The sequence below is a fragment of the Geotrypetes seraphini genome, chromosome 1, assembly GCF_902459505.1.
Source record: "Geotrypetes seraphini chromosome 1, aGeoSer1.1, whole genome shotgun sequence".
In the NCBI taxonomy this organism is placed as follows: Eukaryota; Metazoa; Chordata; class Amphibia; order Gymnophiona; family Dermophiidae; genus Geotrypetes; species Geotrypetes seraphini.
Window position 1 is genome coordinate 473,391,027 of NC_047084.1, and position 16,125 is coordinate 473,407,151.

At 43.0% G+C, this 16,125-nt stretch overlaps 1 protein-coding gene and 1 long non-coding RNA gene across 3 annotated transcripts in view; one reads left to right on the forward strand and one right to left on the reverse strand.

The window, feature by feature from the left end:
• MAMDC2 (MAM domain containing 2) overlaps positions 1-16,125 on the reverse strand; it is a 131,213-nt gene that overhangs the window by 98,560 nt on the left and 16,528 nt on the right. The window lies entirely within an intron of this gene.
• On the forward strand, positions 11,466-16,075 carry LOC117350427. Its single transcript, XR_004537268.1, has 3 exons — positions 11,466-11,553; positions 13,315-13,500; positions 15,995-16,075. It is a non-coding gene; the product is annotated as an uncharacterized LOC117350427 (long non-coding RNA).

Consider the following 16,125-nt stretch of genomic DNA (forward strand, 5'->3'; position numbering starts at 1 on the left):
TGCTCTCCTGAATAAGCACACATTTCCACTCACAAAAGGAAAAATAAGAGCTCACAAATTTTATGCAGGACCACGCGTCCGAATCAAACCGTACATCAGGAGCGACCATCAGGATAAATGGCTGAGAGAAGGCTTTAGCATGGATGACTGGCATAAAGGAAAGAACCTTTCAATATACAAATATAGAAATAAACTGTAGATTTTAGGCCCTTATATTAAAATACAGAAAAATCAGGGTTTAATGCAGTGGTTCCCAAACCTTTCCTGGGGGACCCCCAGCTGGTCAGGTTTACAGGATATCCCTAATGAATATGCATGAGAGAGATTTGCATACCTATCACTTCCATTATATGCAAATCTCTCTCATGCATATTCATTAGGAATATCCTGAAAACCTGACTAGCTGGGGGTCCCCCAGGACAGGTTTGGGAACCACTGGTTTAATGTGATACTTTCCCTGCACTTTTGTAGGTTTTTTTTTATGCTTCCGGTTGTGAGCTAATGTTCTCATTAACATGAGCTACCTGCAAAAAGTTACTACCTCCTATTTACGAAACAACAGGTACTCCTGAGTTAACTCCGCATTACCCAGTTAGCATGTGCTAATCAAAAATTCTGAATCTAGCTGGATAATACAGAAACATCCACTCTCTGCCCATAACACACCTCCTCCCTTCCCCCAAAAATCATTAATACGCGGGTCAACATGCACAAACAAAGGCCCTCTGTTATTAAGCCACGGCAGAGGTTTATACCGTGGCCCAGGGTGCTAAATGCTCCGACGCAGCTCTGACGCTCATAGGAATTCTATGGGCCACAGTAGAAACCTCTACAGTGGCTTAGTAAAAAAAAAAAAAAGGGGGGGGGAGCTTGTAATTGCTTTGATGTATTCTGTGCTCGCCTGCTTGCACCAACTGTGCATCACGGGCTTAACCCCTATAGCAAAGGGGCCTCTGTATTTGTCATTGTCTGAAGTCGGAGACTTTGGAGATGGCATTTTCATTCTGCTGATAAATCAGTGGAGAGAGACTGTGCGGCCATTTGGGATAAGTATTTTGTATCTTTGCATTCTTGTTGATATGTTCACAGAACACATATTTTGAAACATTTATGTTTTTCTCTCCACATTAACATTTGGTTAATCATTTTGGATGAATGGATCGAAAATGTATAAACTATGAAATTTCTGGGCTTGACATGTTGATATCAGTGGCTAACTTGACTAATGTTTAGTTATTATATATGAACCATGTACAGCCTTGCTCATAAAGCTTTTGATGCCAAACAATAAAAAAAATAAGAGGAAAGTGGTAAAAGTGCTGAATTTTGTTTGCTTTGACAATCACCATGGGTACGTTATTTACCAGTTCTTAAATGTAGTACTTTCAGGCAAAACCCCCGATAGCTTTTGCTTGCACCAATTTTTTTCTCTGTTTAATTTTCAGTCTTGCTGAAGTTGCAGGAAATTTAACTATTGGGCAAATGAAGCACTATTTCAAAACTATGCAAATTAGGTAGCTTGCAAACTTGGCCAAACTTGGTAAATTTGGGATACTAGGGTTTGTTTTTCTTCTTTTTTTAGCTAGGCACTGTCCCTCCCTCCCCCCCTCCATCAAGCTGCACTAGAGATTTTTAGCGTGGGCCAGTGAAGTAAGTGCTCCGAGGCTCATAAGAATTTTATGAGCATCGGAACATGTACCGTGCTGGCTTACGCTAAAAACCTCTAGTGTAGCTTGATAAAAGGGGCCCTGTTTTTGGCATTTACATAAAAGTTTTCTTCTTGGCTGAAGGATGGATCTAAATCTTCAGAAACATTCATGTACAATACATAGTCGGTTTGGGATAATTCTCATATCACAGCCTAAAATAATCCAGTTTTCTACAGAACCAACATGTTTTCATTTAACAAGACATCATTTTAGGACAATAACTAGTTCTCCTTTCCCCCTTTCTGACCAAGATTTAGTCATGCAATTTGTTAAACTCTTCCTGCCAAATTTATGTAAGAATCTTGGAAAGAAATACCCTCTTCATGTATTTACATTACAGAGGGACAAGAATAAAAACAATAGTCTTGTGAATCAAAAACATTTCTAACTTGGTTCATGACCTCATGTAATGTTCTTTTCCATCATTAAATGATTTTCTCTCTCCTTGTTTTTCTTCGTTTCATTTCTTTTCTAAACCTGTCAGACTTTAATAGCATTGGAGTATAGTTTTGCCACTCTCAAGTTCAACAAACTATAATTTGTCTTTAGCCTGGTACACAGTTACAAAAGTGTTATTTTTAGAAATAAATCTGGGAAGGTCATTTTAGAAGCAGTATTTGCACATGTGGAAGGCTGGGATGCAGAGATTTCAAGGGGGTATGCCGAAAATGTATACACTTCTCCCTCCGTATTCGCGGGGGATGCGGCCAGAACATAGCCGTGAATACTGAAAACTGCGAATAGCTTTTTGCATGTTATTTGCGGTTTTTCGGTAAAATAGACCTGAAAAAGATAGTAAACTGTGAATAACCCGACCTGCAATTTGCTCCGTACAACGCCAGGAACAGCGATTCCCTTTAGGAACCGCCGGGAGCAGCAATTTTCAATGTGAAACGCCGGGTTCAGTGATGAAAATTAGGTAGCAGAGTCAGCAGCCGAAAAATTGCGAATAAGCGAATCCACAGCTACAGAAACCGTGGATACGGAGGGAGAAGTATACAGTGGTGCCTCGCATAAAGAACGCCTCGCACAGCGAACGCTGCACACAACGAACTTCATGTCATGATTCATACAACGAACTTCGTTTCACACAACGAAGTCGCCCGAGCTTCCACGATCGCTGCCGATGTATTGCATCCTTCCGCGCAGGCACTGCAGGCAGTCGTTAGTCACTGCGCTTAACGCATTTCACATAACGAACTTTTCGCATAACAAACTTGCTCCTGGAACGAATTAAGTTCGTTGTGTGAAGCACCACTGTATATGAATTTCCTGTTTTACAATGTGAACATGTGTGTGTTGCAAAAAAACTTCCCCATTGGTTTTTGTACCAGTCCAAAAGCGAGTGAAATGTTCACGTGTAAAGTATGTACATATGTTATAAACAATGCAGGTAAACCGTGACCCATCCAAATTCGACCTCCAAACAAGCCTACGTTGTTTAGACTGTAACATCCTTCGAGCAGGGACTGTCTCTTTCATGACTTTTTTTGTGCCTATGTGAAATGCTTTTCTCCATTACAAATGCAGTCACAGTTTCCCCTCAACAAATCTACCAAACCCCAAATCCAAAGAAACATTTAGCTGAGTCATGTGTGCAGGTGTTAATACCTACAGTTTCTGAAGTATACATGTTTCCACTGCATAAGAACATAAGAATTGCCGCTGCTGGGTCAGACCAGAAGTCCATCGTGCCCAGCAGTCCGCTCACGTGGCGGCCCTCTGGTCAAAAACCAGCACCTTAACTGAGACCAGCCCTACCTGAGTATGTTCCAGTTCAGCAGGAACTTGTCTAACTTTGTCTTTGAATCCCTGGAAGGTGTTTTCCCCTATGACAGACTCTGTAAGAGCGTTCCAGTTTTCCACCACTCTCTGGGTGAAGAAGAACTTCCTTACGTTTATACAGAATCTATCCCCTTTTAACTTTAGAGAGTGCCCTCTCGTTCTCCCTACCTTGGAGAGAGTGAACAACTTGTCCTTATCTACTAAGTCTATTCCCTTCAGCACTTTGAATGTTTCGATCATGTCCCCTCTCAAAACTGGAAATGCATAGACTTAAGTTCTGCCCAAATCATACCCCCTTCTAGTGCATGTTGCAGGTATAAGTAGCAACTTTTCTAAAATTGCCACTTATAAAATGTGTAAATCAGTTTCTTTAAACATGTAATTGGAACTAGAGTTGCGTGGGGACAGAAATCCCACCCGTCCCCGCTGAAATCCCACCTGTCCCCGCAAAAATCTCATCCATTCCTGCCCGTCTCTGCAAGGAATCCCCTCCGCCCCTGCCTGTCCCCATGAGGAATCCCCTCCATCCCTGCCCATCTCCCCATAAAAGTTACCTGTCTCCATAAAAAGAAGCAATTACTTCAGAAAGTTTTGATTTTTTTGTCTTAGTTTATTTAAACCAACAATAAAATAAAATCATTTTTTAACAACCTCTCCTTTTTTTTAATGCCCCCCTCCTCTCTATAAAAAATATTTTTAGTAATAATCCATGAGTCACAAAGCAAGGATGCACCAAGGAAAAGGGAGCATCATAAACACTGCAGTGAGCATTAGAACATCAATATACCCATTGTTAAACTGAAGCCAGATTAATACAGAACAATCCTGCACAGTCAACGCTAAAAGAAAATAGTCCTTTTCATACATACAGAACACAACCTCCCTACCCCTCACACTGGCCCACTTGCTTCCTTGTCACCATCACCACTCTCTCCCTACCCCTGATCCTTGCAGGCCTGCCTGGCTGTCACCATCATCTCTGTACCTCTTATGCCTGTTCCTGTCACCAGATTATCTCCCTTCCCCTTCACCCCATCCAGCCTGCCACTTCATTCTCCCTACCTCTCTCTCTGCCCAAGGTGGAAGGCTATCACCTTGGCTGGCCTCTCTGCCACCTTATTCTCTAGCCACCTGTCATCCCATGCTCCATGTCACCATTTCCTCATTCTCCCTACCCCTTATGATGGTCGTCACCTGTGCCTTTTGCTAGTTCTCATATTAGCCATACTGCCTGCTTACTTGCCTCTGCTATCTTGTGCCCTCCTTCCTCTCCTTTCACCTCACTCTCTCTCTTCATGCCAGCTCTCACTCTTTCTTCTCCTCACCCTGGCCTGCCTGTCACTTCCCTCTCCCTTCCCCCTAGCTGTCCCCCACAATCCCAAGCCCACCCCAGCCTAACCTGTGGGTTCAAAAGACTCTCCTCTCTTTCCTCCCCCACCTGTCACATGCATGCCAAGTCCAGCACCCACCAAGCCTTTTCCCCACTAACCTGACCTCAGCAGCTCCTTCCAAGTGGTTTGGTAGGGGGAGTAAGTCCTCTCCCACCCAGCCACCCCAGTGCCCCGGAGCTGTAGACACCTTCACCACGGCAGCAGTGAGCCATGGAGGGGGAGGCACAGGGTTCTGGCCTGGCCGGCCTGCCCTCCCCCCCCTAAGGTCCTTCCCTTCTCTAGACCCAGTGCCCACACTTACCCTGCGCAACTTTGGCCAGCTCAGGTGGGGGCAGGGTGCCATCCCGCTCCTTGCTCAGGCGGCTGCACAAAGCAGCACCTTAGATGCACACGAAACGGCAATGAAAAGTGAAGCACTTCAGCTCCCCAGAAGCAGCAGCTCAGCCGCCGGCTCTCCCTCCTCTGGAGCTCTTCACGTAGGCAGTAAGCTCAGCAGAGGCACACATTGGTTCAGCTGCAGCACAATGGGCCAATCACAAATGACCTTAGAACTCTGAGGTCGTTTGTGATTGGCCCAGAGTTCTAAGGTCATTTGTGATTGGCCCATTATGCTGCAGCTAAACCAATATGTGCCTGTGCTGAGCTCCATGCCTACGTGACAAAGACTGTTGCTTCTGATTCATCGGAAGCTCAGCACAGCACCGGACTGGAAATTAGGTAGGCCTCAAGTCGGGATAGGAACCCCAGTTCCATCCCCAAGGGAGTCCCCCTTTCAACTATAGAGAATGCCCTCTTGTTCTCCCTACCTTGGAGAGTGTGAACAGTCTGTCTTTATCTACTAAGTCTATTCCCTTCAGTATTTTGAATGGTTCGATCATGCCTCCTCTCAGTCTCCTCTTTTCAAGGGAGAAGAGGCCCAATTTCTCCAATCTCTCACTGTACAGCAACTCCTCCAGCCCCTTAACCATTTTAGTCGCTCTTCTCGGGACCCTTTCGAGTAGTACCATGTCCTTCTTCATGTACGGTGACCAGTGCTGGACGCAGTACTCCAGATGAGGGCGCACCATGGCCCGGTACAGCAGCATGATAATCTTCTCTGATCTGTTCGTGATCCGCTTCTTTATCATTCCTAGCATTCTGTTCGCCCTTTTTGCCGCTGCAGCGCATTGTGCAGACGGCTTCATCGACTTGTCGATCAGAACTCCCAAGTCTCTTTCCTAGGAGGTCTTTCCAAATACTGCCCCGGACATCCTGTATTCGTGCATGAGATTTTTATTACCGACATGCATCACTGCACTTATCCATGTTGAACCTAATTTACCATGTCGATGCCCATTTCTTGAGCTTGATTATGTCACTTAGATCTTTGCTATCCCCCTGTGTCTTCACTACTCTGAACAACTTCGTATCATCTGCAAATTTAATCACCTCACTTGTCGTACCAATGTCCAGATCGTTTATAAAGATGTTGAAGAGCACGGGTCCAAGCACTGAGCCCTGTGGCACCCCGCTGGTGACACTCTTCCAGTTCCAGTATTGTCCATTTACCTCCACTCTCTGTTTCCTATGCTCCAGCCAGTTTTTAATCATTACATTACATTACATTAGTGACTTCTATTCCGCCTGTCCCTTGTAGTTCTAGGCGGATTATATTAGAAGATAACTGGACATTTCCAGGAAAATTACAATTTTGGGGGGGCTGGTTACATAATTGAGTCATTGAGGAGAAATTACAATTGAGTCTTTGAGGAGAAATTACAATTTATGGGCTGGTTACATAGTTGAGTCTTTGAGGAGAAATTACAAGAGAGGTAGGTTAAGGGGAAGCGACCAGCGAGAGAGGAGGTAGGGCCGTTGGACGATGGGGACAGGAAGGGAGTGATTAAGGAGGATAAAGAGGTAGCTGAGAGGTTGAACACGTTCTTCTCGTCGGTTTTCACGAGCGAAGACAAATCTAATATACCAGACTCAGAGGAGCTCATGAGTGGGGAACAGGCTGAAAAATTAGAGCACATAGAGGTAAGTAGGGAGGATGTCCTCAAACAGATAGACAGGTTAAAATGCGGCAAATCACCGGGCCCGGACGGGATCCATCCAAGGGTTCTGAAGGAACTAAGACAGGAAATAGCGGGCGCAATACAACATGTTTGCAACCTATCCTTGAAAACTGGTGAGGTGCCAGAGAAGTGGAAATTGGCAAATGTCACACCCATCTTCAAGAAGGGATCGAGGGGTGACCCCGGGAACTACAGGCCGGTGAGCCTGACTTCAATTATAGGGAAGATTGTGGAAGCTATGATCAAGGACGGCATTTGCGAGCACATCGAGAGGAATGGCCTACTGAGAACAAGCCAGCACGGATTCTGTAAGGGAAGGTCGTGCCTAACGAACCTTCTGTACTTCTTTGAGGGAATAAGCAGTCGGGTGGACAATGGGGAGCCCATAGACATCATTTACCTCGACTTTCAAAAGGCTTTCGACAAGGTGCCACATGAAAGGCTACTTAAGAAGCTGTGGAACCACGGGGTGGGAGGGGATGTGCACAGATGGATCAAGCACTGGTTGTCGGAAAGACTGCAGAGGGTTGGAGTAAAGGGTCAATATTCTGACTGGCGGGGAGTCACGAGCGGTGTGCCACAGGGATCGGTGCTGGGGCCTTTACTCTTTAACATATTCATCAATGACCTGGAAAAGGATGCAAAGTGTGAGGTTATAAAATTCGCAGACGATACCAAATTGTGCGGCAGAGTTACGACCAGGGAGGAGTGTGAGGACCTACAAAGGGACCTGGATAAGCTGGAAGACTGGGCAAACAAATGGAAAATGCGCTTCAACGTGGACAAATGCAAGGTCATGCATATAGGGAAAAAGAACCCGTTGTTCAGCTACAAATTAGGGGGGTATTGTTGGGAGACAGCAGACTCGAGAGAGACTTGGGTGTGCTGGTGGATGCATCACTGAAGCCATCTGCACAGTGCGCAGCAGCCTCGAAAAAAGCCAACAGGATGCTGGGCATCATAAAGAAGGGCATAGCAACCAGAACACAGGAAGTCATCATGCCATTGTATCGAGCGATGGTGCGTCCACATCTGGAATACTGCGTTCAGTATTGGTTGCCGCACCTCAAGAAGGACATGGCGGTACTTGAGAGAGTCCAAAGGAGAGCAACGAAATTGGTAAGAGGGCTGGAACACTGCTCATACGCCGAGAGGCTGGATAGGCTGGGGCTCTTCTCTCTGGAGAAAAGGAGGCTCAGGGGAGATATGATAGAGACCTTCAAGATCATGAGGGGCATAGAGAAGGTGGATAGGGACAGATTCTTCAGACTGAAGGGGACAGCAAATACGAGGGGGCATTCTGAGAAACTGAAGGGAGACAGGTTCAAAACAAATGCAAGGAAGTTTTTTTTCACCCAAAGGGTCGTGGACACTTGGAATGCGCTACCGGAGGAAGTGATAAGGCAGAATACGGTACAAGGATTCAAACAGGGATTGGATGGATTCCTGAGGGATAAAGGGATCGTGGGATACTGAGGGAGGAGCTGGGATGTAACACAAGTATAGGAAGTTAATCAGGTAATGAGTATAAACTAACCTGGTCGTGCATGTGCAAGACCGGAGGGCTAGGACTTCGATAGGAAGGCAGGACTTAAATGGGAAACCAAGGTGGCAAGGGAGCCCCTTCTGATGATTCAGACAGGTCTTGACCTGTTTTGGGCCGCCGCGGGAGCGGACTGCTGGGCAGGATGGACCTGTGGTCTGACCCGGCGGAGGCACTGCTTATGTTCTTATGTTCTTATGTAGATAGTTGAGGGGGAAATTTACATGGGGGGAAGGACGAGGGGGAGAGTTAAGATATCTGGATTAATTTTTTGAAAAGCAGGGTTTTGATTTCTTTTCGAAATGTTTTGAAGTCGCTCGTTGCTGTCAGCAAGTTGGAGATGGAGGGGTCTTGTCTCGCTGCCTGCGTCGCTAGTAGGTTATCATATATCTTCTTGCGCTGAGTACCTTTGAATGGAGGGTAGGAAAATTGGGTCTGAGTTCTCCTTTGTCTGGTTGTAAGGTTCCGATTTAGGCGATTGTTTAGGTAGGTGGGAGCAGTGCCATTTATTACTTTGAATAATAGACAGTATAATTTGAATTGAATTGAATTAATCCACGTGAGTATTTCACCCTCTATTCCATGGCTTGCAATTTTACGAAGTAGTCATTCATGTGGAACCTTGTTGAATGCCTTCTGAAAATCCAGATATACAATGTTGACCAATGCTACATTCATGACTGACTTGCTTTTTTTCAGCTTTAGCATGAGTTTACATACTATCAACTGGTGACATGTACCACAGTTGGTTGCAGGTTTTGTGTCAGTCAATTTAGTTGGGGGGGTTGTACAATTCCTTGGGTGAAATCCATGTGTACAATCACTGCATGTATTGCTGGAAGGTGTTTAAAAGAAACATTAAAATTCTACAGGACCAACAAATATTTTCCATATGTTTCTGTTGACGAGCTCATATTTTCCTTCTTTTTTCTCAACTTTTGTGTTTCAATTGCCTGCAACCATCCATATATTTTGTTTGCATGTTCTGTTGATTTTTCACTTTGTACTTGTTTGTAGAAACTTTGATATAGTGAAATGTAGGAGTTAGAGAAAGGGCAAGGTGGAATTTTATATTATAATTATCGCAACCCCCCAGTACTGCCCCACAGCCCAAAAGCTAAACCCACCACGCCAACTACCCCATATCCAATAATCAAACGCCTACAAACTGCTCTATCCCCAAAAACTGTACCTCACAACAGCCCCACACCCAAATCTGCCCTCTGTAACTGCCACACCAATGCACATACTCTCCCCACACCCCAAAAATATTTCCTGCAACTGCCACACCACCCTTAAAATGATGTCCTGCAAACTGTCCCAAAAAAAACCTCACCTCTGCAACTACTCAATCAACACTTAAATTGCTCCACCCCCCAAAAAAATAACATCCTACAAACTATCCCCTGCAAATGCCCTACCACCATGTAAATTACCCTACTCCCAAATGAGGACCATGTAAGGGTAATTGTGAGTTGACTAACAGCCCTCTCCTCATCCAGCTACCTCTCTCAAACACAATAAATCCCCTGCACATACACAACACAAAACAAATATAAAAACACACGCAGACCCCACAGATTCACAAAAAGGGAATATAAATACAGTATTTCCCTATCCCTTTGATATTAATTGTACTTATAAATGTATTACCAAGTAACAGGTACAGATTAAGACATTGGTAAACTTCACGCATGCTTTGTGCCCTTATGTTTAGAGAGACCTGAAATGTGCTCAGAATTCAGAAGGTTGGAAAGAATTCCATGAGCTATGTTCCACATGTTTTCACCACTTGTATAACTGATATATTGATCTCATTTACTGTATAATTATTTTTCTTTTTTTAAATACACCGTAACTTGTAAACGGCTATGGATCATCCATGACAAAGACCAGAAAGGCCATATATCAAATGACAAAATCAACTAAACCAAACAGAATTGGTTCTAAATGATTGACTTCTGAGTACATTACTACCATTGTAGCATGGCACTGTTTTGTGCCTATCCTGTTATTGTTGGAAACTCAAAATAAATTGGAACAAATGACCGTTATAGCAAACTTTCTGCATAACCAAAAGATGTGTATGTTCCCAGCCTAGGAAGCACATATTAACTACTGCAAACAGGACCTCCTTTGTGCACAGTTGTTTTTTAAAAGGACTGCGTGGTTCCCCTCAAAGCTCCCATCCCCAGATGCCAAATTCCTGGTGGCACAGAGTGGGGTAAATGACACTCTAACCTCCTGTCCGGTGAATTCCCAAACTGGTATAAAGTAGCCCCTGTCATACACCCTATTCCTTAGGAAATCTTCATCCCTAAAAAAAACCCCAACAACCATCAAAACCTCCTAGTTGCTTCCCAACCCCCATCCCCTCCAAACTTATCCCAATATTTTGTGGATCTGCAGTCATTGTGATTACTTCTATCCAAAACTGGATCTTAGTTAGTCCATTAGTCCATGATCATCTTGTCAGAGAGGCTTCAAACTGAGAGTTGCACAACAGTCTAGCACATGAGAATCACAGTTTCTTAAACACAACCGGCAGGCCTCTCTGTCCTCATGATGGTCCTGTTCTTCAATTCATAAAGCATTCAGCTCAACACAAGACTGTGTTTCGCCACCTGGCATCTTCAGGAGCTGTATTTGCAAGGCTCACCAACATCACAACTTCAAGTACAATACAAAATAATTCACATACAATCCCTTTCATTCATACTAAAACCTCACCAAAATCATTAAAAATCTTTCACCTACCAGTAAACTAAGCATGACTTGAGCAGCGACCCAGGGTTTGGTACAAGCCGGGATCAGCTGACAAGCAGGAAGCACTCCATCTACCAGGAAATCAAACTGCATGACCTGAATATGGTTGTATTCAACAAAAAAGTGGACTGGAAGTTGTTATAATTGGAACAGGAGTTGTTTGTACAGGGATATAAGATTCATGGAGAGGAAGTGAGATCATGCAGTTTGATTTCCTGGTAGACGGTGTGCTTCTTGCTTGTCAGCTGATCCCGGATTGTGCCAAACCCTGGGTAACTGCTCGAGTTACGCTTAGTTTACTGGTAGGTGAAAGGTTTTTTAATGATTTTGGTGAGGTTTTAGTATGAATAAAAGGGGATGTATGTGAATTATTTTGTATTGTAGGTGAAGTTGTGATGTTGGTAAGCCTTGCAAATACAGCTCCTGAAGACGCCAGGTGGCGAAACAGTCTTGTGTTGAGCTGAATGCTTTATGAATTGAAGAACAGGACCATCATGAGGACAGAGAGGCCTACCTTGTGTTTAAGAAACTGTGATTTTCATGTGGTAGATCAGTGGTTCCCAACCCTGTCCTGAAGGTCCACCAGATAGTCAAATATGCATGGGGCAGACTGCTTGCCTGAAACCTCCATTAGATGCAAATTTCTCTCATGCATATTCATTAGGGCTATCCCAAAAACCTGACTGGCTGGTGATCCTCCAGGACAGGGTTGGGAACCACTGAGATAGACTGTTGTGCAACTCTCAGTTTGAAACCTCTCTGACATGATGATCATGGACTAATGAACTAACTAAGATCCAGTTTTAGATAGAAGTAATCACAATGACTGTAGTATAATAATAATAATAATAAATGTATTCTTTTATACCGCCATTACCAAGAGTTCTAGGCAGTTTACACCATAAGAAACTGAACAATCAGCGAAATACATTCATACTATGAAAATAAAATCTTACAAAAAGTTAAAAATATGATTACAAATACCCAACTAATTAATAAATTTGTCAAACAGAGAAGACTTGACTTTCAAAAAGAACAGTAAGACATGGCTTGATGAATACATTCACCAAGCCAGAATTGTAGTTTACCTGCCTGAAACGCTAAGGTCCTATCAAAGAAGGTCTTATATCTGACACCATTTGGCTTAGGATAGGCAAATAAGTAAGAATCTCTTGTATTCCTTGATGGTCTATATAACTCGAAATGAGGAGACAGAGAAATCGGAGACTCTCCCGATATCAACTTAAAACAAATGCAAGAAAATTTAAATAGTACTCTTGCTTCTAGCGCTAACCAATGCAATAAACGATAATATGGGCTAATGTGGTCATTCTTCTTCACACCAAAAATCAGTCGCACCGCGGTGTTCTGAATTATTCTCGATTGTCTTAAAATTTATGTATGTGAAAGTTGGGAAATGAGTGTGAATGATGGGGATTAGGTTCACTGACTAAATTATTCTGATATTTATTAATAAATTAAGCATTGGTAAGTTGTAAAAGTACTGTAATGAAATGAACTGTGGGAGATAAGATTAAAATTGTACTGATTAAGATAATACTTGTCTGTGTTAAATATTTAATAGCTGGTTTTAAGAATTTGAGTTATCCAATATGTAGCTATTTAATTAACTGAAAAAAACCCCCAAGCTTAGAGCTCCTTTTACTAAAGTGCACTAGTGTTTTTAGCGCACGCTAACCACACGCTAAATGAAAAATACTAACACAAGCTCTATGGAGGCATTAGCGTTTAGCGCATGCGGTATTGTAGCACGTGCTAAAACGCTTAGAATGCCTTTGTAAAAGGAGCCCTTAGGCTTTAGGTTAATGAATATACATAAGGCAAATTTACATGCCTGTCACCTCTATTATATTCAAATCTGCCTCATGCATATTAATTAGGGCTATCTTGAAAACCCGACTGACTGGGGGTCCCCCCCAGAACAGGTTTAAGAAACATTGCCATAGACATTTTCTCTGCTTTACAAATCTATCAAGCTAATATTAAAATGGGAAGTGTATGCTCACCAGCAACCAGTAAACTTATAATTCCACTTTGCTTAGATTTTCAGGACTGAGCTGAAGCAGAGGTGAACCGTTGGGAGGTTTTGCCATTATTGCAGGTAGAAGAAAGGCCCCATGAAGCTCCGCAGGCTTTATGCTTTCTACAGCTGCCCCCTCATCCCATCCCCGCGAATTACAGCAATTCCTTACACACAAATTTAATGGGATCTGGATGAAGCTTTTCAGGTAGGCAATTTTCTTACAGTTGCTCCTACGTGACTGGGGGATGGGACTAATAATCTGCTTTAACATGTTTTTCTTGTGGCTCAGGTCCAGCAGTCCCCTCCTCTCAGGGAAGTCCTTTCCAGGCTTTTTGATTTTCCCCAGAGTTCTAAACCTGCTCTGGATTTCCCCAAAGTTTACCCATTTGGAGAGCTGAAGCAGGATGACAGTGTCACTGTCATAGTGTGTGTGTACACTATTACGTTTGTGGGTGTTTGTACATATGGTCATGTATGTGTATTAGTGCATGTGGTTTGTATGTGTATGCATGAATGGACATGTTTGTATGCATGTGTATAATTATACTCAAATCTGCGTGATTTTCTCAGGGTAGAGCTATAGTGGGATTCTGGAGAAGCTCAGAATCTCTAATGCTCATTTCCATAAAATCTACTAAGCAAGACACAGCCAGCCATGTTCTTGGCAGTGGAAAAGGAAAGGCCATGATTGGAGGAGCACCAGGTTGAGCCTTGCCACTTTTCTGTAATTTCATGTGAGCTGCAGTTCTCCCCCAAGTGACAGCAGTAACCGTGCTTGTTTAGATTTTATTGCCAGTATGCATCTGTGCACTAGAAGTGAAATCTTAGAAAGTGCCACAGGTTGCTGCTATGTGGGGAAGGAGAGCAACTCGCATGATCCTATCACATTGGAGAGGGAAGAAGTTGGACTACAGTGGGGGAAGGCAGAGAGGGGAGATGCTGGACTGTTGGAGAGGAGGGGACGTGATTCTGAACCCTTGTGGAGGGCGGGAGCTTGGCATGGAGATGAATGTAAGGAGGGAAATAAATTCAGAAAGATGGAAAAAAGAGTAGTCCGAGATCAGTTAAGGATAAAATACTGAAGAAAGGGGATGGAGAAAATTTGTAAGCTGCCCACAATGGTAGATGGTATGGGGTAAAAGTTTTCAATTAAATCAATCAATCAAATGATTGACAGGATAAAATTAGTCAATGAAATTTACCCTGAGATAACTGAATAAAATGGTCAATAAAGTACCAATAAAATACATAAGCAACAGCATCTGCTTAATGAAACATGTTCTTGAATAACATTTTTAAATAAACTCCATAGATATGCATTATTGTCACAGACTCAAGCAACACTTCCTGGTGAATCTCTCACATTATCACTATAACAACATTGTGAATGGTTTCTGCCTCTCAGGATCTGTCAGCAGTAATATTCTGTCCAGAACTCTGCTCTTACATCTCAGGCTGGCTAGGCTGGAGATTGGTGGGGTTGCAGCATCTCCAGCCCCCGAAGAATCATGTTTTTCCTTTAGTAGAGAAAAGTATAGGAGAACAAACATTACTTATTAGAGATCTGGAAGGAAACGTAGTGCCTGCAACTTTTGACCTGGCTTTAGGAAAGATGTAAACAGAGATGGATTGGTGGATTGAGGGGGTAGCAAGGCAAATGCTTTGGACATTAGAAGCACAAGGAGCCCCACCCCCACCTTGCTAAATTGCAATGAAGCAGAACTGCAGGGCTCCTACAGTAGTACTAGCTGATACAAATCCTTAGTTTCTGCCTGTGCCCCTACTATATCTAACATTGGCCCAGGGGGATGAGAGATTTCTATAAAAAAGATAAATTCACAGTTTTGAATGACTGCATCAAAATGACCCCATTCCTTATTCATCCAACTTAGGGCTCGTTTCACTAAGGTGCGCTAGCGTTTTTAGTGCATGCAAACAATGCGCTAAATGAAAAATATTAACGCAAGCTCTATGGAGGCATTAGCGTTTAGCACGTGCGGTATTGTAGCGCGTGCTAAAACTGCTAGCACACCTTAGTAAAAGGAGCCCTTAGTTAAACTTCTTGGTAGTTCTCAGTTATTATGGGGAATTCAGGAAACGCCTAAAAACATATCCGTTCCTGAAATATCTAGGCAGCTGACTCGTACAACCCTTTCTCCTCAATAACTGATCCCTTGAGCTGTTATTCACTAGCTTCCACCCTGTTAAGTTCAATCTATTTGTACCTTCTTTTAATCTTTGTAAACCGCATAGAACTTCACGGTCCTGCGGTATATAAACTGTTTTTATTATTATTATTATCTCTGGGTAGCCAAACTTTGGCAGCTGCAGGTGATAAGAATCATACTTGCACACGCAAGCCTATCTTTCTTCTCTTGGGAAAAAGAGGCTAAAATGTGAATTGAAAAGTCAAGAGGGAGAGAAAATATAATTTTCACACAAAAAAATGACTTTGTTGTTTTTCTTAGCTTTTCCCACAACCTCTTTCTTAAGTTTGCTCTTCCACAGACCATGAAGTCTTGTGGTCTTTTGATCTCCACTGAATTTATGGATGATCTCATTTTAACATCGCCTAGTTCTAGCATTCTCATGATAAACTAGTCATAACGCAATACCACTTTCTACTGAAGTGTGTGACACACCCACACCCATTAATGACTATGGACTTTATATTTTAATTAAATTCATTGCCATTACAGTAACCACTGAAGAAAACATGACAGCAGCTATTAAATGGGTGATGTGCAAGGAAACTGAAAAGAGAGATTAAGTCACGGTTATGAGTTAATTTTCCAAACTTTCTTTGGGAATTTGAAGGTTTGCTCCAGAG